Genomic DNA, 22,472 nt, shown 5'->3' with positions numbered 1-22,472 from the left:
AAACACACAAACTCATAGTAAAGTCTAGAAATATAATTTTTGCCTAAAAACCAATAATATTCTACTAAAAACCAATTAAAACATACTAAAATCTACATGAAATTACCCCCAAAAAGCGTATAAAATATCCGCTCATCACAACACCAAACTTAAACTGTTGCTTGTCCTCAAGCAACTAGATAAATAAAATAGGATGAAAGAAATTAAGAAGTAATAATATCTAAGATTTTTAAATGGAGCTCAGATTCTTATTAGATGAGCGGGGCTTGTAGCTTTTTGTTTCTGAACAGTTTTGGCATCTCCCTTTATCCTTTGAAATTCAGAATGATTGGCATCCATAGGAACTCAGAATTCAGATAGTATTATTGATTCTCCTAGTGTAGTATGTTGATTCTTGAACACAGTTATTTTATGAGTCTTGGCCGTGGCCCTAAGCACTTTGTTTTCCAGTATTACCACCAGATACATAAATGCCACAGACACATGACTAGGTGAACCTTTTCAGATTGTGACTCAGCTTTGCTAGAGTCTCCAGTCAGAGGTGTCCAGAGCTCTTGAGCACACTCTTTTTGACTTGGATCACGACTTTAACCACTCAGTCTCAAGTTTGTAACTTGGACCTGCATGCCACAAGCACATGGTTAGGGACAACTTGGTTTAGCCGCTAAGGCCTGGAACTATTTCCTTAGGCCCTCCTATCCACTGATGCTCAAAGCCTTGGATCCTTTTCAGCCTTGCCTTTTGGTTTTAAGGGCTGTTTGGCTTTTATTCCTTTTGATCCAAATTTTTTTTTAACTGCTTTTTCTTGCTTCAAGAATCAATTTCATGATTTTTCAGATCATCAATAATATTTTTCGTGTTCCTCATTCTTTCAGGAGCCAATATTCATAAAATTCAAGATAAAAATTATGCACTGTTCAAGCATTCATTCAGAGAACAAAAAGTATTGCCACCACATGTAATTAATTATAATTTTTGTTATTAAGAACTCGAAAAATATAAATTACTTCTTTATTCTAAAAATCTACTACTTTATTCATGCCTGATGATGATGAGAAAAATAAATTATAACTTAATTGGAAATAAAATCAAAATAGATATACTAATTACTACTACTACTACTACTATATATCTCCTAAGGTAAATTTCTATAATAACACTATCACAGAGTTAAAGCAAAAAAATTGGAACTCAACAACCTGTTGTTTTGAGGAGTAGATGTTCCTCTAATCTGTGGGGTGCTTTTCAAGGATTAATTTTTGGCGCTTCAGCTCCCTTAGATCACGCCCTTGCTCTTCCTGTTCCTTAAGCAGTTTGCAAAGCATGCTACTTTGATTGTTCTGTTCTTCCTTTATTTGGTCCATAGCTTCTTGCAATTTGGAAATAGAAGCCTCAAGATGTCCCCAATATTCGAATTGAGGGAGTTCTGGGAGGGCTTCCTGTGCTCTCCTCTTGACTGAATCATCCTACAGCTGTTGTCTGTCCATTGATATTCTAGTGATTGGCCTCTCAACTGAGATATACTCTGTTATTCCCATCTTCACTCCGGCATCTTTACAGAGCATAGAAATTAAGCTTGGATAGGCCAATCTAGCGTCCTTGGAATTCTTGTTTGCTATTTTGTATAGCTCACATGAGATCAGTTGATGGACTTCTACTTCTTTTCCCAACATGATGCAGTGAATCATTACTGCTCTTTTAATGGTAACTTCAGAACGGTTGCTGGTGGGCAATATGGAATGCCCAATGAAATCTAGCCAGCCTCTAGCTACTGGTTTTAGATCTTCTCTTTTGAGTTGATTTGGGATGCCAGTCGTGCTGGTGGTCCACCTGGCTTCAGGGATGCATATATCCTCTAGAATCTTGTCCAGACCTTTATTTACCCTCGTCATTCTCCTATTAAAGGAGTCTGGGTCATCTTTCAGTTGAGGAAGCTTAAATATCTCCCTGATCTTGTCAGGATGGGTATGAACAATCTTCCCTCTGACTAAGGTCCGATGGTCATAGAGAGCAGCTCCAATTATTCTTTACCTGTCTGTCTGCCATAGATTAGCATAGAACTCCTGAACCATGTTCCTTCCCACTTTCGTTTTAGGATTGGCCAGAATTTCCCAGTTCCTGTTTCGAATTTGCTCTTGGATCTCCGGATATTCATCTTCTTTCAGCTCAAATTTGACTTCCGGGATCACTGATCTGTGACTCATTATTTTGTAGTAATGGTCTGAATGTTCTTTAGTTAAGAACTTCCCTTGATTCCAAAGTGGCTTTGGAGTATTCTCTTTCTTGCCTCTTGGGGTGGGTTGTTTTCCTTTAGGAGCCATGATCTTAATGAGTATGTTTTTGTGATCACGGATAAACACACCAAACTTAGAGCTTTGCTTGTCCTCAAGCAAAAGAGAAGAAAGAAGAGGGATATGAGGAGAGCAAGTGTGGCATAGTGATGATGAGAGGGGCGCCGAATTCAATATATAGGGAGGGGGTGGGGAATTTTCGAAAATAAGAAAAAGATAAGATAGAAGATATGATTTATAAAAGATAGATATGATAAGAAAAAGATATAGTTTAAAAAGAGAAAGATATGAATAATATTTAAAAAGATAAATCTGAATTTTTAATTTTGAAAAAGATTTTAAAAAGATAATTGAGTTTTGAAAACAAACTTAAAAGAGTTGGATTGGATTGGAAAACAATTTGTCTTTATGAATTAAGATATATTTGATATTTTTGAAAAAGGGATTTTAGAAATTAGGGTTCTTAGAAACTAATTTGATTTTGAAGGATGACATTTTGAAACATGTTTATGCAAGAAATCATGAATTGAAACATAAAAATTTAGAAAAATTATAAAGAAAAACGAATTTTACATCCTCCCCACCATCCTGGCGTTAAACGCCCAAACGATGCATGTTTTGGGCGTTTAACGCCCAAATGCTGCTTCTCCTGGGCGTTCAACGCCTAGCTGATGCTTCTTTCTGGGGTTGAACGCCAGGAAGTCCTTTGTCACTGGGCGTTTTTCTGAACGCCCAGGATGCTAACAATCTGGCGTTAAACGCCCAGAAGGTGCTTCTTTCTGGCGTTCAACGCCCAGAAGATGCTCCTTTCTGGCGTTTAATGCCCAGATGGCTACCCTTACTGGCGTTGAACGCCCAATGGGTGCTTCTTTTGGGCGTTCAACGCCCAAAATGTTTCTTACTGGCTTTTTCACGCCAGTGAGCTTCCAAATTTCCCTGTAACTCTGTGAATTCAATCAATTGCTATTTTTACCCTTTGAAGATACTTGGACACATACCTGTAAAAAAAGGAAATTTATTTAATTAGTAAATAAACTTTGTAAATGGCTGGGTTGCCTCCCAGCAAGCGCTTCTTTATTGTCTTTAGCTGGACTACCACTGAGCTCTAACCAAGTCTCAGTTTTGAGCATTCTTGCTCGAAGTTACTTTCAAGATAATGTTTAATTCTCTGTCCATTAACAATGAACTTTTTGCTAGAGTCATTATCCTGAAGCTCTACGTATCCATATGGTGATACACTTGTAATTACATATGGACCTCTCCACCGGGATTTTAATTTCCCGGGGAATAATTTGAGCCTAGAATTAAATAGTAGAACTTTCTGCCCCGGCTCAAAGACTCTGGATGACAATTTCTTATCATGCCATCTTTTTGCTTTTTCCTTGTAAATTTTTGCATTCTCGAAAGCATTGAGTCTAAATTCCTCTAGCTCATTTAGCTGGAGTAAACGTTTTTCTCCAGCTAACTTGGCATCAAGGTTCAGGAATCTGGTTGCCCAGTAGGCCTTGTGTTCCAGTTCCACTGGCAAGTGACATGCCTTTCCATACACAAGCTGGTATGGAGAGGTCCCTATAGGGGTCTTGAATGCTGTTCTATATGCCCACAGAGCATCATCCAAGCTCCTTGCCCAATCCCTTCTACGGTTAATTACAGTCCATTCCAGGATTCTTTTGAGTTCTCTATTTGAGACTTCAGCTTGCCCATTAGTCTGTGGGTGATATGGAGTAGCTACCCTGTGGCTAACTCCATAACGAACCAAAGCAGAGTAAAGCTGTTTACTGCAGAAATGAGTGCCCCCATCACTGATTAATACTCTAGGGGTACCAAATCCGCTGAAGATGTGTTTTTGGAGGAATTTTAACACTGTTTTAGTATCATTCGTGGGTGTTGCAATAGCCTCCACCCATTTGGATACATAATCCACTGCCACCAGAATATAAGTGTTTGAGTATGATGGTGGGAAAGGTCCCATGAAGTCAATGCCCCATACATCAAACAACTCAATCTCCAAGATCCCTTGTTGAGGCATGGCATAACTGTGAGGTAGATTGCCAGATCTTTGGCAACTGTCACAACTAAGCACAAACACTCGGGAATCTTTATAGAGAGTAGGCCAGTAGAAGCCACTTTGGAGGACTCTTGTGGCTGTTCGCTCACTTCCAAAATGTCCTCCATACTGTGATCCATGGCAATGCCAAAGGATCTTCTGTGCTTCTTCTTTAGGCACACATCTACGGATTACTCCGTCTGCACATCTCTTAAAGAGATACGGCTCATCCCAAAGATAATACTTTGCATCTGTGATCAGCTTCTTTGATTGCTGTCTACTGTACTCTTTGGGTATGAATCTTACTACCTTGTAGTTTGCAATGTCTGCAAACCACGGCACTTCCTAGATGGCAAAGAGTTGCTCATCCGGAAAGGTTTCAGAGATCTCAGTGAGAGGGAGGGACGCCCCTTTTACTGGTTTTATTCGGGACAGGTGATCTGCTACTTGATTCTCTGTCCCTTTTCTGTCTCTTATTTCTATATCAAACTCTTGCAGAAGCAACACCCATCTTATAAGTCTGGGCTTTGAATCCTGCTTTGTGAGTTGATATTTAAGAGCAGCATGATCAGTATACACAATCACTTTTGATCCTACTAAATAGGATCTGAATTTGTCAATGGAGTAAACCACTGCAAGTAGCTCTTTTTCTGTGGTTGTGTAATTCTTCTGTGCGTCATTTAAAACACGGCTGGCATAGTAAATGATGTGCAGAAGCTTGTCATGCCTTTGTCCCAACACTGCACCAATGGAATGGTCACCGGCATCACACATCAATTCAAATGGTAATGTCCAGTCTGGTGCAGAGATGATTGGTGCTGTAACTAATTTAGTTTTCAGAGTCTCAAATGCCTGCAGACACTCTTTATCAAAGATAAATGGCGTGTCAGTAGCTAGCAGGTTGCTCAGAGGTTTGGCGATTTTTGAAAAATCCTTTATAAACCTCCTATAGAATCCTGCATGCCCCAGAAAGCTTCTGATTGCCTTAATATTGGCAGGTGGTGGTAATTTTTCAATTACCTCTACCTTAGCTTGATCCACCTCTATCCCCTTGTTCGAGATTTTGTGCCCAAGGACAATTCCTTCAGTCACCATAAAGTGACACTTCTCCCAGTTTAAAACCAGGTTAGTCTCTTGGCATCTCTTTAGAACAAGTGCTAAATGGTTAAGGCAGGAGCTGAATGAGTCTCCAAATACTAAAAAGTCATCCATGAAGACTTCCAGGAATTTTTCCACCATATCAGAGAAAATTGAGAGCATGCACCTCTGAAAGGTTGCAGGTGCATTGCACAGGCCAAATGGCATCCTTCTGTATACAAATACTCCAGATGGGCAGGTGAATGCCGTTTTCTCCTGATCCTGGGGATCTACTGCAATTTGATTATAACCTGAATATCCATCCAGGAAGCAGTAGTATTCATGACCTGCTAGTTGATGAGCGGATAATTTATACGCTTTTTGGCATTGTTTTTAGGTAGTTTTTAGTAAGTTTAAGCTACTTTTAGGGATGTTTTCACTAGTTTTTATGTTAAATTCACATTTCTGGACTTTACTATGAGTTTGTGTGTTTTTCTGTGATTTCAGGTAAATTCTGGCTGAAATTGAGGGACTTGAGCAAAACTCTGAAGAAGGCTGACAAAAGGACTGCTGATGCTGTTGGAATCTGACCTCCCTGCACTCGAAATGGATTTTCTGGAGCTACAGAACTCCAATTGGCGCGCTCTCAACGGCGTTGGAAAGTAGACATCCAGAGCTTTCCAGAAATATATAATAGTCCGTACTTTATTCGAAGAAGGACGACGTAACTTGGCGTTGAACGCCAAGTACAAGCTGCTGTCTGGAGTTAAACGCCAGAAAAACGTCATGATCCGGAGTTGAACGCCCAAAACACGTCATAACTCGGAGTTCAACTCCAAGAGAAGCCTCAGCTCGTGGATTAATCAAGCTCAGCCCAAACATACACCAAGTGGGCCCCGGAAGTGGATTTATGCATCAATTACTTACTCATGTAAACCCTAGGAGCTAGTTTATTATAAATAGAACATTTATCTATTGTATTAGATGTCTTTGATCATTCGGTCTTGTGACCACATGGGGGCTGGCCATTCGGCCATGCCTGAACCCTTTACTTATGTATTTTCAACGGTGGAGTTTCTGCACACCATAGATTAAGGGTGTGGAGCTCTGCTGTACCTCAAGTATTAATGCAATTCTATTTTCTTTTATTCAAATCTCTCTTATTCTTATTCCAAGATATTCATTCGTACCCAAGAACATGATGAATGTGATGATAAGTAACCCTCATTATCATTCTCACTCATGAACGCACGTGATTGACAACCACTTCCGTTCTACATGCAACAGAGCTTGAATGTGTATCTCTTAGATTCCCCAACAGAATCTTCGTGGTATAAGCTAGATAGATGGCGGCATTTATGAGGATCCGAAAAGTCTCACCTTGTCTGTGATATTCCGAGTAGGATCCTGGGAATCCGGAAAGTCTAACCTTGTCTGTGGTATTCCGAGTAGGATTCCGGTAATGAATGATTGTGACGTGCTTCAAACTCGCAAGTGCTGGGCGTTAGTGACAGACGCAAAAGAATCAAGGGATTCTATTCCAGTAGGAGCGGGAACCAACCGGTGATTAGCCGTGCTGTGACAGAGTGCGTGAGCGTAGTTTTCACTGCGAGGATGGGATGTAGCCATCAACCATGGGTGATGCCTCCAGACGATTAGCCATGCGAGTGACAGCCGCAGAGGATCATTTTCCCGAGAGGATTGAAAGTAGCCACCGCTGATGGTGAACCTCTATACACAGCTTTCCATGGAAAGGAGTAAGAAAGATTGAGTTGAAGCAGTAGGAGAGTAGGCGTCCTTGAGCCATACAGTATCTCCATATGCTTATCTGAAATTCTCACCAATGAATCTGCATAAGTATTCTTATCCCTTTTATTTATTTTATTTATCCAATTTAATTCCATTTGACTCTATGATTCCAATCACTAACTGAGATCTACAAGGTGACCATAGCTTGCTTCATACCAACAATCTCTGTGGGATCGACCCTTACTCGCGTAAGGTTTATTACTTGGACGACCCAGTACACTTGCTGGTCAGTTGAACGGAGTTGTGTCCACTTGTGCCAAATACCTAAATTCCACAATTTTACAATGAATGCACATCAAAGAATTGTGATCACAATTTCGTCCACCAAGTTTTTGGCGCCGTTGCCAGGGATTGTTCGAGTATGGACAACTGACGGTTCATCTTGTTGCTCAGATTAGGTAATTTTCTTTTCAAAAACTTTTTCAAAAAAATTTTTTTCTTTCTTTTTCGTTTTTTCCAAAAATGTTTTCGAAAACAAAAAGTAATAAAAATACAAAAAAATTAGAAAATCATAAAAATCAAAAATATTTTGTGTTCTTGTTTGAGTCTTGTGTTAATTTTTAAGTTTGGTGTCAATTGCATGCTTTTAAAAATTTTTCTTGCATTTTTCGAAAATCTCATTCATTCATAGTGTTCTTCATGATCTTCAAGTTGTTCTTGATAAGTCCTCTTGTTTGATCTTGATGTTTTCTTATTTTGTGTCTTTCCTTGTTTTTCTTGTGCACTTTTGCATTCATATTTTTCATGCATTAAAGATTTCTAAGTTTGGTGTCTTGCATGTTTTCTTTGCATCAAAAATTTTTCAAAATAATGTTCTTGATGTTCATCATGATCTTCAAAGTGTTCTTGGTGTTCATCTTGACATTCATAGCATTCTTGCATGCATTCATTGTTTTGATCTAAAAATTTCATGCATTGAGTATTTTTGTTGTTTTTCTTTCTCATAATTAAAATATTCAAAAAATCAAAAAAATATCTTTTCCTTATTTTCCTCCAAATTTTCGAAATTTTGGGTTGACTTGGTCAAAAATTTTTTAAAATTAGTTGTTTCTTACAAGTCAAGTCAAAATTTCAATTTTAAAAATCTTATCTTTTCAAAATCTTTTTCAAAAATCATATCTTTTTCATTTTTTATAATTTTCGAAAATTTCAAAAATCTTTTTCAAAATATTTTCAAAATCTTTTTCTTATCTTTTATATCTAATTTTCGAAAATTAACTAACAAGTAATGTGATTGGTTCAAAAATTTGAAGTTTGTTACTTTCTTGTTAAGAAAAGTTCAATCTTTAAGTTCTAGAATCTTATCTTGTAGTTTCTTGTTAGTTAAGTAATTTTAAAAATTAAATCTTTTTCAAAATATCTTTTTCTTAAAAATCTTTTTATCTTTTTATCTTATCTTTTTCAAAAACTTTATCTTTTTCAAGATTTGATTTCAAAATATCTTATCTAACTTCTTATCTTCTTATCTTTTTCAAAATTTGATTTCAAATCTTTTTCAAATCAACTAACTAACTTTTTGTTTGTTTCTTATCTTTTTCAAAACCAACTAACTACCTATCCCTCTCTAAATTTCGAAAATTCTCCCTCTCTTTTTCAAAAATTCTTTTTGTTTTAAATTTTAATTTTAATTATATTTTGTCTTTGATTTTCGAAAATTACTAACCTCTTTTTCAAAAATTATTTTCAAAATTTCTCTTCTCTTCTCTTATTCTATTTAATTTATTTATTTACTAACAATTCTCTTCACTTCTCTTCATCTCAAATCACCACCTCTATCCTTACCCATTCTTCTTCACTCTTCTTCCCTTTCTTCTTCTACTAACATAAAGGAATCTCTATACTGTGACATAGATGATTCCACTTTCTTTTCTTGTTCTCTTCTTCCCTATATGAGCAGGAACAAGGAAAAAGACAAAAGATTCCACCTCTGAGTCATGGGAGATGGAAAGACTAATATAAGCCGTCATAGCTCAGCGGTAGAACATGTGGCTGCAAATCAAGAGATCCCTGAGATACCTCAGGGGATAAATTATCCTCCACACAACTATTGGGAGCAAATAATGATAAAACACCAAAATCACTAGGGATCATGCAACAGAAGCAAGGAAGAGACATAAAGGAGCTCAAAAAGCACCATTGGATCTTCAAGAAGGCGCCACCCTCACTCAGGTGGACTCATTCCTTGTTCTAAAATTTTTTTTTCTACTTTTCGTTTTTTTTATATGTTTATCTACTTCATGATCATTAGTATGTAGTAACTATGCCTTAAAGATTATGAATAATTCCATGAATCCTTCACCTCTCTTAAATGAAAAATGTTTTAATTCAAAAGAATAAGAAGTACATAAATTTCGAATTTATCCTTGAATTTAATTTAATTATATTGATGTGGTGACAATACTTTTTGTTTTCTGAATGAATGATTGAACAGTGCATATGTCTTTTGATATTGTTGTTTATGAGTGTTAAAATTGTTGGTTCTTGAAAGGATGATGAACAAAGAGAAATGTTATTGATGATCTGAAAAAAATCATGAAATTGATTCTTGAAGCAAGAAAAAGCAGTGAAAAAGCAAAAGCTTGTGAAAAAAAAATGGCGAAAAATTGAGAAAGAAAAAGAAGGAGCAGTAGAAAAAGCCAATAGCCCTTAAAACCAAAAGGCAAGGGTAAAAAGGATCCAAGGCTTTGAGCATCAATGGATAGGAGGGCCCAAGGAAATTAAATCCAGGCCTAAGCGGCTAAATCAAGCTGTCCCTAACCATGTGCTTGTGTCATGAAGGTCCAAGTGAAAAGCTTGAGACTGAGTGGTTAAAGTCGTGATCCAAAGCAAAAAAGAGTGTGCTTAAGAGCTCTGGACACCACTAACTGGGGACTCTAGCAAAGCTGAGTCACAATCTGAAAAGATTCACCCAGTCATGTGTCTGTGGCATTTATGTATCCGGTGGTAATACTGGAAAACAAAGTGCTTAGGGCCACGGCCAAGACTCATAAGTAGCTGTGTTCAAGAATCAACATACTTAACTAGGAAAGTCAATAACACTATCCAAAATTCTAGGTTCCCAGAGATGCCAATCACTCTGAACTTCAAAGGAAAAAGTGAGATGCCAAAACTGTTCAGAAGCAAAAAAGCTACAAGTCCCGCTCATCTAATTATAATTAACATTCATTGATATTCTGGAATTTATAGTATATTCTCTTCTTTTATCCTATTTGATTTTTAGTTGCTTGGGGACAAGCAACAATTTAAGTTTGGTGTTGTGATGAGCGGATAATTTATACGCTTTTTGGCATTGTTTTTAGGTAGTTTTTAGTAAGTTTAAGCTACTTTTAGGGATGTTTTCACTAGTTTTTATGTTAAATTCACATTTCTGGACTTTACTATGAGTTTGTGTGTTTTTCTGTGATTTCAGGTAAATTCTGGCTGAAATTGAGGGACTTGAGCAAAACTCTGAAGAAGGCTGACAAAAGGACTGCTGATGCTGTTGGAATCTGACCTCCCTGCACTCGAAATGGATTTTCTGGAGCTACAGAACTCCAATTTGTGCGCTCTCAACGGCCTTGGAAAGTAGACATCCAGAGCTTTCCAGCAATATATAATAGTCCATACTTTATTCGAAGAAGGACGACGTAACTTGGCGTTGAACGCTAAGTACAAGCTGCTGTCTGGAGTTAAACGCCAGAAAAACGTCATGATCCGGAGTTGAACGCCCAAAACATGTCATAACTCGGAGTTCAACTCCAAGAGAAGCCTCAGCTCGTGGATTAATCAAGCTCAGCCCAAACATACACCAAGTGGGCCCCGGAAGTGGATTTATGCATCAATTACTTACTCATGTAAACCCTAGGAGCTAGTTTATTATAAATAGAACATTTATCTATTGTATTAGATGTCTTTGATCATTCGGTCTTGTGACCACATGGGGGCTGGCCATTCGGCCATGCCTGAACCCTTTACTTATGTATTTTCAACGGTGGAGTTTCTGCACACCATAGATTAAGGGTGTGGAGCTCTGCTGTACCTCAAGTATTAATGCAATTCTATTTTCTTTTATTCAAATCTCTCTTATTCTTATTCCAAGATATTCATTCGTACCCAAGAACATGATGAATGTGATGATAAGTAACCCTCATTATCATTCTCACTCATGAACGCACGTGATTGACAACCACTTCCGTTCTACATGCAACAGAGCTTGAATGTGTATCTCTTAGATTCCCCAACAGAATCTTCGTGGTATAAGCTAGATAGATGGCGGCATTTATGAGGATCCGGAAAGTCTCACCTTGTCTGTGGTATTCTGAGTAGGATCCTGGGAATCCGGAAAGTCTAACCTTGTCTGTGGTATTCCGAGTAGGATTCCGGTAATGAATGACTGTGACGTGCTTCAAACTCGCAAGTGCTGGGCGTTAGTGACAGACGCAAAAGAATCAAGGGATTCTATTCCAGTAGGAGCGGGAACCAACCAGTGATTAGCCATGCTGTGACAGAGTGCGTGAGCGTAGTTTTCACTGCGAGGATGGGATGTAGCCATCAACCATGGGTGATGCCTCCAGACGATTAGCCATGCGAGTGACAGCCGCAGAGGATCATTTTCCCGAGAGGATTGAAAGTAGCCACCGCTGATGGTGAACCTCTATACACAGCTTTCCATGGAAAGGAGTAAGAAAGATTGAGTTGAAGCAGTAGGAGAGTAGGCGTCCTTGAGCCATACAGTATCTCCATATGCTTATCTGAAATTCTCACCAATGAATCTGCATAAGTATTCTTATCCCTTTTATTTATTTTATTTATCCAATTTAATTCCATTTGACTCTATGATTCCAATCACTAACTGAGATCTACAAGGTGACCATAGCTTGCTTCATACCAACAATCTCTGTGGGATCGACCCTTACTCGCGTAAGGTTTATTACTTGGACGACCCAGTACACTTGCTGGTCAGTTGAACGGAGTTGTGTCCACTTGTGCCAAATACCTAAATTCCACAATTTTACAATGAATGCACATCAAAGAATAGTGATCACAATTTCTTCCACCACTAGTCTTTCTAGCATTTGGTCTATGAATGGTAAAGGAAAATGATCCTTTCTGGTGGCTGTATTGAGCCTTCTATAATCAATACACATACGCCACCCTGTAACTGTTCTTGTAGGAACCAGTTCATTTTTTTCATTGTGAACCACTGTCATGCCTCCCTTTTTAGGGACGACTTGGACAGGGCTTACCCAGGGGCTGTCAAAAATAGGATAAATAATCCCAGCCTCTAGTAATTTAGTGACCTCCTTTTGCACCACTTCCTTCATGGCTGGGTTCAGCCGCCTTTGTGGTTGGACCACAGGCTTGGTGTCACCCTCCAATAGGATCTTGTGCATGCATCTGGCTGGACTAATGCCCATAAGATCACTGATGGACCACCCAAGAGCTGTCTTGTGTGTCCTTAGCACTTGAATTAGTGCTTCCTCTTCCTGTGGCTCTAAGGTAGAGCTTATAATTACAGGAAAGGTATCAACTTCTCCCAGAAATGCATATTTCAGGGATGGTGGTAATGGTTTGAGCTCGGGTTTAGGAGGTTTCTCCTCTTCCTGAGGGATTTTCAGAGGTTCTACTATTCTCTCTGATTCCTCCAGGTCAGGCTGAACATCTTTAAATATGTCCTCTAGCTCTGATTCGAGACTCTCAGCCATATTGACCTCTCTTACCAGAGAGTCAATAATATCAACACTCATACAGTCATTTGGGGTGTCTGGATGTTGCATGGCTTTGACAACATTCAACTTGAACTCCTCCTCATTGACTCTCAAGGTTACTTCCCCTTTTTGGACATTAATGAGGGTTCAGCCAGTTGCTAGGAAAGGTCTTCCTAGAATGAGAGTTGCACTCTTGTGCTCCTCCATTTCCAGCACCACAAAGTCAGTAGGAAAGGCGAATGGCCCAACCTTGACAATCATGTCTTCAATCACGCCTGATGGGTATTTAATGGAGCCATCAGCAAGTTGAAGACATATCCTGGTTGGTTTGATTTCTTCAGTTAAACCAAGCTTTCTGATAGTAGATGCAGGTATTAGGTTGATACTTGCCCCAAGATCACATAAAGCTTGCTTGGTACAAGTACCCTCTAATGTGCATGGTATCATAAAGCTCCCAGGATCTTTAAGCTTCTCAGGTAAGCTTTTCAGAATGACTGCACTGCATTCTTCAGTGAGGTAAATGATGGTGTTTTTGCGGAAAACGAATTTTCCAACACACAAATCCAACCGGCAAGTATACCGAGTCGCATCAAGTAGTAATAACTCACTTAGAGTGAGGTCGATCCCATAGGGATTGATGGATCAAGCAATTTTAGTGGGTGATTAGTTTAGTCAAGCTAACATTGAAGTGAATTTGGATGAAGTGTAGCCAACAGAAAGTAAATAGCAAGGAAAATTAAAGTGCAGAAAGTAAAATTGCAAGTAACTTAAAGAGCAAGAAAGTAAAATTGCAAGAATCTTAAATGACAAGAAATGTAAATTGCATTAAATATAAAGGAGAGTGGGTGCTGGAAATTAAAGAGAGCAATAGATTAAGCAACTAGAAATTTAAATTGCAAAACAATGTAAATGTGCAGGAAATTAAATCAAGCTCAATGTGAATAAAGATGTGAAAGTGGAGAATGCAGGAAAGGAAATTGCAGAAAAGTAAATGTAGCAGAAGAGGAATGAAACAGAAAGTAAAATGCAGCTCAATTTCAATAGCTAAAGGAAGGTTGAAGATCTCAGGGGTGGAGGAGACTAGAAAACAAGTCTAGATCTCAATCCCTTCCTTGATCAAAGTAGAAAGCAAATTGAAGAAGAAAGAAAGATGAAAGCCGTAGAGAAAAACTTGGATCCAAAACTCAATCCACTGAATTATGCAGAAAATCAACAAAGAGCAATCTTAGATCAAGAATGAAACAGAATTCCTTCAAATCTCAATCCAAGATTCAAGCAGAAAGGAAAATTAAAAGAGAGAGCTATCAAATCCTAATATTCCTTAGTGGAGCTCCCCCCCTCTGAAATGAGAGTGATGCCTTTATATAGGCTTTTCAAAGTGAAAAATGAAAATGAAATTAAAACAAATTACAAAAATGAAAATCCTAATTTAATTGATCCATGTGCCTTTGAGTCATGTTGAGTGGGCTTTGCTTGCTTTGGATTTGAGGAGAAATGGGTTTGGTTGGCCTTGATTCAATTTGGTGAGGAATTGAATTAAATTGAATTTTGGTTGATTTTTGGCCCATGACACTTCCAGGAGGCTGCCCTGCCCTTGTGGAGGGCAGGGCAGGATTTGGTGCGTGCGTCCTTGGTGCGAGCGTGGTGTGGGCTTGGAGTGTGAAGATGCTGCCCTGCCCTTGCGGAGGGCAGGGCAGAAAAATCTGGTGCACCAATTTGGTGCTTGTGTGTGCTACTGGTGCTGCCGAAGCCTTCTTTGGTGCGCCAATCTGGTGCGTGTGTGTGCATCACAAAATGCTGCCCTGCCCTCGCGAAGGGCAAGGCAGTGTTTCCAAAAGATGAAGTTCCAAGTTCGAAACTTAGTGGATGCACACGCTACTCCTTTTCCTTGGTTTATTTTTGCTTATTTTTGGCCCTTAAAGATGCCTTTCGTTCCTGCCTCAATTGGACGCCAAATATGGATTTCTATATATCGTTGGAAAGCTCTGAATGTCAGCTTTCCAACGCAACTGGAAGCACATCAATCGGACGTCTGTAGCTCAAGTTATAGCCCTTTGAAGTAGGTATGGTCATGCTGTGAGCGCCCAGATTTTAACTTAGCCAAAATTTGCTTCATCCTCACTTTGCTTCATTATGATTCTGCCCTGCCCTTGCCAAGGGCAGGGCAGTGTGCGTGCTGGGTGTTTTCCTCTTTGATTTTGTCATGGGCCACGCTTTTAAAAGTGTGGCCTAAGGCTCCAAAGTGTGCTCCAACTTCAAAGTGTGTCCCAAAGCTCTTTTTTTTCTCCTTTTTTGTGCTTCTTTGCTTCTTTTTCTTCTTTTTTTTCTACAAGATTTATAAAATTAAAAGATCAAGAAAATATATCATTTAAGCACAAAAGCATTTAATATTTAAACACAAATCATCAATTTCTTGTATGAAAAAGCATAGAAAATGGGTATATGATGACTTGTCATCAGTAAACTTTTTCAGTTTCCCTCCAATCCTTCTTATGACTTAAGATCTCTTTCATGAACTTAGCATAAGAGGGTATTTGCTCAAGTGCTTCTGCAAACGGAATCTTTATTTCAAGAGTCCTGAGATAGTCTGCAAAGCGGGCAAATTGCTTATCCTGTTCCGCTTGGCGGAGTTTTTGAGAATAAGGCATTTTGGCTTTGTATTTCTCAACCTTAGTTGCTGCAGGTTTATTACCTACAGAAGTGGGTTGGGAAGTCTTTTTAGAAGGGTTGTCATCAGCACTTGTATGTGACTGATCCCCCACTGGCATTTGAATGCCAGGGGTGGAAGCTGGAGTGGCGTTAGACGCCATCTCCCCATTTGTTACTGGCGTCTGAATGCCAGAACTATGCTCCCTTTGGGCGTTCAACACCGGATTCATGCTTGTTTCTGGCGTTGAACGCCAGGAATGAGCATGGGCTGGGCGTTCAGCGCCAGCATTATTCCTCTCTGGGCTCTGATTGTCCTCAGAGGGATTTTGAGTAGCCATTTGTTCATTTCTTGGCTTCCTGCTGCTTTGAAGTGAGGTATTTAATGTTTTCCCACTTCTTAGTTGAACTGCTTGGCATTCTACTGTTATTTGTTTTGATAGTTGTTTTTCTGTCTGCTTTAACTGTACTTCCATATTCCTGTTAGCCATTCTTGTTTCCTGTAATAATTCCTTGAATTCGGCTAGCTGCTGAGTTAGAAAGTCTAATTGCTGATTGAATTCATTAGCCTGATCCACCGGACTGAGTTCAGCAGTTACTGTTTTAGCTTCTTCTTTCATGGAAGATTCACTGCTTAGGTACAGATGCTGATTTCTGGCAACTGTATCAATAAGCTCCTGAGCTTCTTCAATTGTTTTTCTCATATGTATAGATCCACCAGCTGAGTGGTCTAGAGAAATCTGAGCTTTTTCTGTAAGCCCATAGTAGAAGATGTCTAATTGCACCCATTCTGAAAATATTTCAGAGGGCCATTTTCTTAGCATTTCTCTGTATCTTTCCCAGGCATCATAAAGGGATTCATTATCTCCTTGTTTGAAGCCTTGGATGCTTAGCCTTAGCTGTGTCATCCGTTTTGGAGGGAAATAGTGATTCAGGAATTTTTCTGACAGCTGTTTCCATGTTTTTATGCTGTTCTTAGGTTGGTTATTTAACCACCTCTTAGCTTGATCTTTTACAGCAAATGGAAACAGTAATAATCTGTAGACATCCTGATCCACTTCTTTATCATGTACTGTGTCAGCAATTTGTAAAAATTGTGCCAGAAACTCTGTAGGTTCTCCATGTGGAAGACCGGAATACTGGCAGTTCTGCTGCACCATGATAATGAGCTGAGGATTCAACTCAAAGCTACTAACTCCAATGGAGGGTATACAGATACTACTCCCATATGAAGCAGTAGTGGGGTTAGTATATGACCCCAAAGTCCTCTTAGACTGTGCATTTCCACTTAATTCCATGATGGAACAAGGGAGATGATATGTATGTTGATATTATTTATTTTATAGAAGTGGAATAAATAAAAACGGAATATATAAAAATTTGAAAATATTTTGTGAAATTTTTTTGAAAAATTTTGAAATTGAAATCTGAATTTTATAAAAAAAATTTCAAAAATATAGTTTAAAATTAGTTAGAAAAGATATATATATATATATATATATATATATATATATATATATATATTTGAATTTTGAATTTTATGATGAAAAAGAAAAACACAAAAAAGACACAAGATTTAAAATTTTTAGATCTAATGCTCCTTATTTTCGAAAATTTTGGAGGGAAAACACCAAGGAACACCAAACTTAAAAATTTTAAGATCAAAACACAAAAAAGACTCAAGAACACCTTGAAGATTCACAAGAACATAAGAACAAAAGAAAGAACACCAAACTTAAAATTTTTAGAAAACTTTACTAAATTTTCGAAAATTATATCAAAATTAACAAGAAAACACCAAACTTAAAGTTTGGCACAAGATTAAATCAAGAAAGATTATTTTTGAAAGAGATTTTCAAAAGAACTGGTGCCCAATCATCAAGAATATAAACCAATACTCTAGCCAATTGGGAGTAAATGTAACACTTGTTTTGAATAGGTATATTCCTTTTGGAAGATTAATGCTTTAGAAAGAACAAAAGTGAAACAAGAAAAGACACAAAACAAGAAAAACTCAAGATCAACAAGAAAGATAAACAAGAACAACTTGAAGATCAATGAAGAACAAAGAACACAAGTTCGAAAATTTTTAAAGAAAAATATCAAATATATAATTGACACCAAACTTAGAACAAGACACTAAACTCACGAAAAAATTAAAAATTGACAAAGAAAAACAATATTTTTTTTGAAATTTTTTTTTTAAAAAGGGATAATAAAGGATGCAATTCTAGTGAAAAGAGGATAAATTCTTCCTAATATAAGCAACAAAATAAACCTTTAGTTGTTCAAACTCGAATAATCCTCGGCAACGGCGCCAAAAACTTGGTGCACGAATTTGTGATCCGCACAACTAACCAGCAAGTGCACTGGGTCGTCCAAGTAATACCTTACGTGAGTAAGGGTCGATCCCACGGAGATTATTGGTTTGAATCAAGCTATGTTTATCTTATTATTCTTAGTCAGGATATTAATTAAAATTATCAGTTGGAATTATTAGATTGGAAAAATAAAAGAGAATAAAAGCGTTACTTGTTGTGCAGTAATGAGAAATATGTTGGAGTTTTGGAGATGCTTTGTCCTCTGAACTTCAACTCTTCCTTGAAATCATTTTCCACACGCAAAGTCCCTTCCATGGCAAGCTCTATGTAGGGTGTCACCGTTGTCAATGGCTACTTCCCATCCTCTCATTGAAAACGTTCCTAGGCTCTGTCACAGCACGGCTAATCATCTGTCGGTTCTCAATCAGGTTGGAATAGAATCCATTGATTCTTTTGCGTTTCTCACTAACGCCCAGCCTTCAGGAGTTTGAAGCTTGTCACAGTCATTCAATCCCAGAATCCTACTCAGAATACTACAGACAAGGTTTAGACTTTCCGGATTCTCATGAATACCGCCATCAATCCGGCTTATACCACGAAGATTCTGAGTAATGAATCTAAGAGATACTCATTCAATCTGATGTAGAACGGAGGTGGTTGTCAGGCACACGTTCATGGATTGAGGAAGGTGATGAGTGTCACGGATCATCACCTTCTCCATAATTAAGCGCGAATGAACATCTTAGATAAGAACAAGCGTGTTTGAATGGAAAATAAAGGAATTGTATTAATTCATCGAGACGCTGCAGAGCTCCTCACCCCCAACAATGGAGTTTAGAGACTCATGCCGTCAAAAAGTATGTAATTCAGATCTGAAAAAATGTCATAAGGTGCAAAATAAGTCTCTAAAAGTTGTTTAAATAGTAAACTAGTAACCTAGGTTTACAGAAAATGAGTAAACTGAGATAATTGGTGCAGAAATCCACTTCTGGGGCCCGCTTGGTGTGTGCTGGGGCTAAGACTAAAGCTATGCACGAACTGAGGCTTTTCTTGGAGTTGAACTCCAAGTTATAACGTGTTTTGGGCATTCAACTCCGGATCATGACGTGTTTCTGGCATTTAACTCCAGACAGCAGCATGTACTTGGCGTTCAACGCCAAGTTGCGTCGTCTATCTTCGTGCAAAGTATGGACTATTATATATTGCTGGAAAGCCCTGGATGTCTACTTTCCAACGCCGTTGAGAGCGCGCCAATTGAACTCCTGTAGCTCCAAAAAATCCATTTCGAGTGAAGGGAGGTCAGAATCCAACAGCATCAGCAGTCCTTTTTCAGCCTAACTCAGATTTTTGCTCAGCTCCTTCAATTTCAGCCAGAAAATACCTGAAATCACAGAAAAACACACAAACTCATAGTAAAGTCCAGAAATATAATTTTTGCCTAAAAACCAATAATATTCTACTAAAAACCAATTAAAACATACTAAAATCTACATGAAATTACCCCCAAAAATCGTATAAAATATCCGCTCATCAACCTCCCTCATAGATGAGGGATGAGGTAAAGTGGTGATAACATCAACCTTGGTCGGCTCTACGAAAATTCCTTCATAAGATACTATATGTCCTAACACTATACCTTGTCTTACCATAAAGTGACATTTCTCAAAATTCAAGACAAGGTTAGCGTCAACACATCTAGCTAAGACCTTGGCAAAATTCTCTAAGAAACAATCAAATGAAGTTCCATAAATACTGAAGTCATCCATAAAGACTTCCAAAAAATTCTCCATTAGATCAAAAAAGACACTGGTCATGCACCGCTGAAAAGTAGCAGGTGCATTACATAGTCCAAATGACATCTTTTTGTAGGTAAAGGTACCAAAAGGGTAAGTGAATATGGTCTTTTCCTGATCTTCAGGAGCAATGTGAATCTGGAAGTAACCAGTGAATCCATCAAAAAAGCAATAATGGAATTTACCCACCAAACGGTCTAACATCTGATCGATAAAGGGCAAAGGGTAGTGGTCCTTCCTTGTAGCGGCATTCAACCTTCTATAATCGATGCACACTCGCCATGTATTTTGTACTCTCTTGGTGACCACTTCACCGTCATCCTTTTTAACCGCAGTGATGCCTGATTTCTTGGGAATAACCTGGACCGGGCTCATCCCACTCACTGTCGTAGCCTAGTGACCTCCTTCTTTACTACATCGAGGATGGTTGGGTTGAGCGTCCTTTGCGGTTGCCTAACTGGCCTAGCTCCCTCTTGGAGAAATATACGATGCATGCACTTGCGAGGGTCAATCCCCACAATATCGGCTAGGATCCAACCAATTGCCTTCTTGTACTTTTTGAGAACATCTAGGAGCTTTTCTTCTTCTTCACTAGGAAGCTCACTAGCAATAATGATCGAAAACTTTTGGTTGTCCTCTAAGAAAGTATACTTTAAATGAGATGGAAGAGGCTTCAATTCAATCTTTGCCTCAAGCTTTTCATCAAGCTCACAGAGTTTATTCTCAACAACTTTCTCATGTTCACCCTCTTGGTCATCCGTCTCTTCAACAATATGGTAGCACAACTTGTTATGGTCTTCTTCTCGCACTTCCGCTACCATTTCATCGATTACATCACATTGGAGAATAGAATGCTCTTTGGGAGGATGCTTCATGGCTTCTTCCAAATTGAACTTGATAGTCTTGTCTCTAACCTCAAAGGAATATGTGCCGGTGAAGGCATCTAACTTGAATTTAGAGGTCTTAAGGAAGGGTCTACCAAGTAGAACGAAGGATGAGCTTCTATTTTCTGTTGGAGGCATTTCAAGGATGTAAAAGTCAACCGGAAAAACCAAATCCTCGATCGCCACAAGTACATCTTCGGCTATTCCTGTTACCGTGATCACACTTTTATCTGCTAAGGAAAACTTTGCCGCCGACTTCTTTAATGGAGCTAAATTCAACCGCTCAAAGATGGAAAGCGGCATGATGCTTACACAAGCTCCAAGGTCACACATACAATCATGAAAAGTGCGTCCACCAATACAACAAAACACCAAACAAAGCCCAGGGTCACCACATTTCTTTGGAATAGGTTCCATCAAGGAAGAAATTGAACTACCTAAGGATAGTGTCTCCAATTCTCCTATCCTATCCTTGTGTGTACACAAGTCTTTCAAAAATTTTGCATACTTTGGAATTTGTTGAATATAATCAAGAAGTGGTATGGTTACCTCAACCTTCTTGAACACTTGAAGCATGTTCAAATCAAATTCTGGTGTTTTCTTTGCTTTCTTCACCATGGAAGGGAATGGAATAGGAATGAACTCATCCACTATAGCTTTCCTCTTGGGTTCCTTAAGGTTTACTCCTTCCTCCTCATGCCCTTTGTCTACCTCCCCCTCTTCATGTGGAGCTTCAACGACCACCTCTACCTCATGAATGTCTTCCATGACCCTAGGAGGCATCTCCTCCAATGTACTCCCCGACTGTAGAGTGATGGCGTTGAGACCGCCCTTTGGATTTGGTTGGGGTTGGGAAGGAAGGCTAGAAGAGCTTGAGGGTTGGTTGGTGTTGTTGGAGGAGGACATGGACATCTTCGAAATCATGTCGGTAAGATGGGCCAATTGAGCACTCATGGCCTCGAATTGAGCCTTATAGCCCTCGTCCCATTTATCCACAACAGCTCTAAGCTCATCAACTTGATTAGTGGAAGATGAAGAGGATTGGTTGGATTGTTGTCTATGGTGTGGTGCTTGGTATTTGGTGTAGTTGTTTTGATTTTGGTTGTGGTGATTTTGGTTAGCTTGGTGGTTGTTAATGTTGTGGTGGTATTGAGATGAAGATTGGTTGTTGTTGTAATGAGAAGAAGAGTTATTCCATCTTTGGTTTTGATTGCTCCCTTGTGCATTATCCCTCCACCCTTGATGTTGATTACTACCATGAGGGTAGTTATTTTGGTCTTGAGAAGGATAGGGTGAACAGTTGTTGTAATTCACATTAGCCACTACAAGGGCATGTTCCTCTTGAATTTGATGGCATTAATTGGTGTAATGTGTAGTCCTAGAGCACAAACCATAAATCTTAGGAGGCCTTCAAGTTGAGCAACTGGAGGTGGAGCTTGGATGGCTTGGATGGAGTAGTATTCCTTTTGATCCTTTTGTATTTGTGTGAGGATGGTGGTCATATCCCCAAGTACTTTGGTTATGTTGGATTCGGAAGGGCACGGTTCTACCACACCCTTGAGAGGATCACTTCTCACCCTTGTATGTTGTGTAGCTTCGGCAACATCCTTTATCAAATTCCAAGATTCTCCCTCCGTCTTGTTTTCCGAAAGGGAACCACCACTAGAAGCGGTGAGCAATCTTCTATCTTCCACACAAAGGCCTCCGGTGAAGTAGCTAATGAGCAAGTGAGTGTTCATTCCATGGTGTGGACAAGATTCCAATAGCCTCTTGAACCAAGACCAATACTCGTACAAACTCTCTTGGCCTCTTTGCATTATACCTGAAATCTCCTTCCGGATGTAGTTGGTCTTCTCCGGTGGGAAGAATTTATCTAGAAACTCTCTTCTCAAGAAATCCCAATTGGTCACAATCTCA

The sequence above is a fragment of the Arachis hypogaea genome, chromosome 3 (genome assembly GCF_003086295.3).
Source record: "Arachis hypogaea cultivar Tifrunner chromosome 3, arahy.Tifrunner.gnm2.J5K5, whole genome shotgun sequence".
Lineage (NCBI taxonomy): Eukaryota > Viridiplantae > Streptophyta > Magnoliopsida > Fabales > Fabaceae > Arachis > Arachis hypogaea.
The sequence above is the reverse complement of the archived record's forward strand: the minus strand, read 5'-3'. Positions refer to the sequence as shown.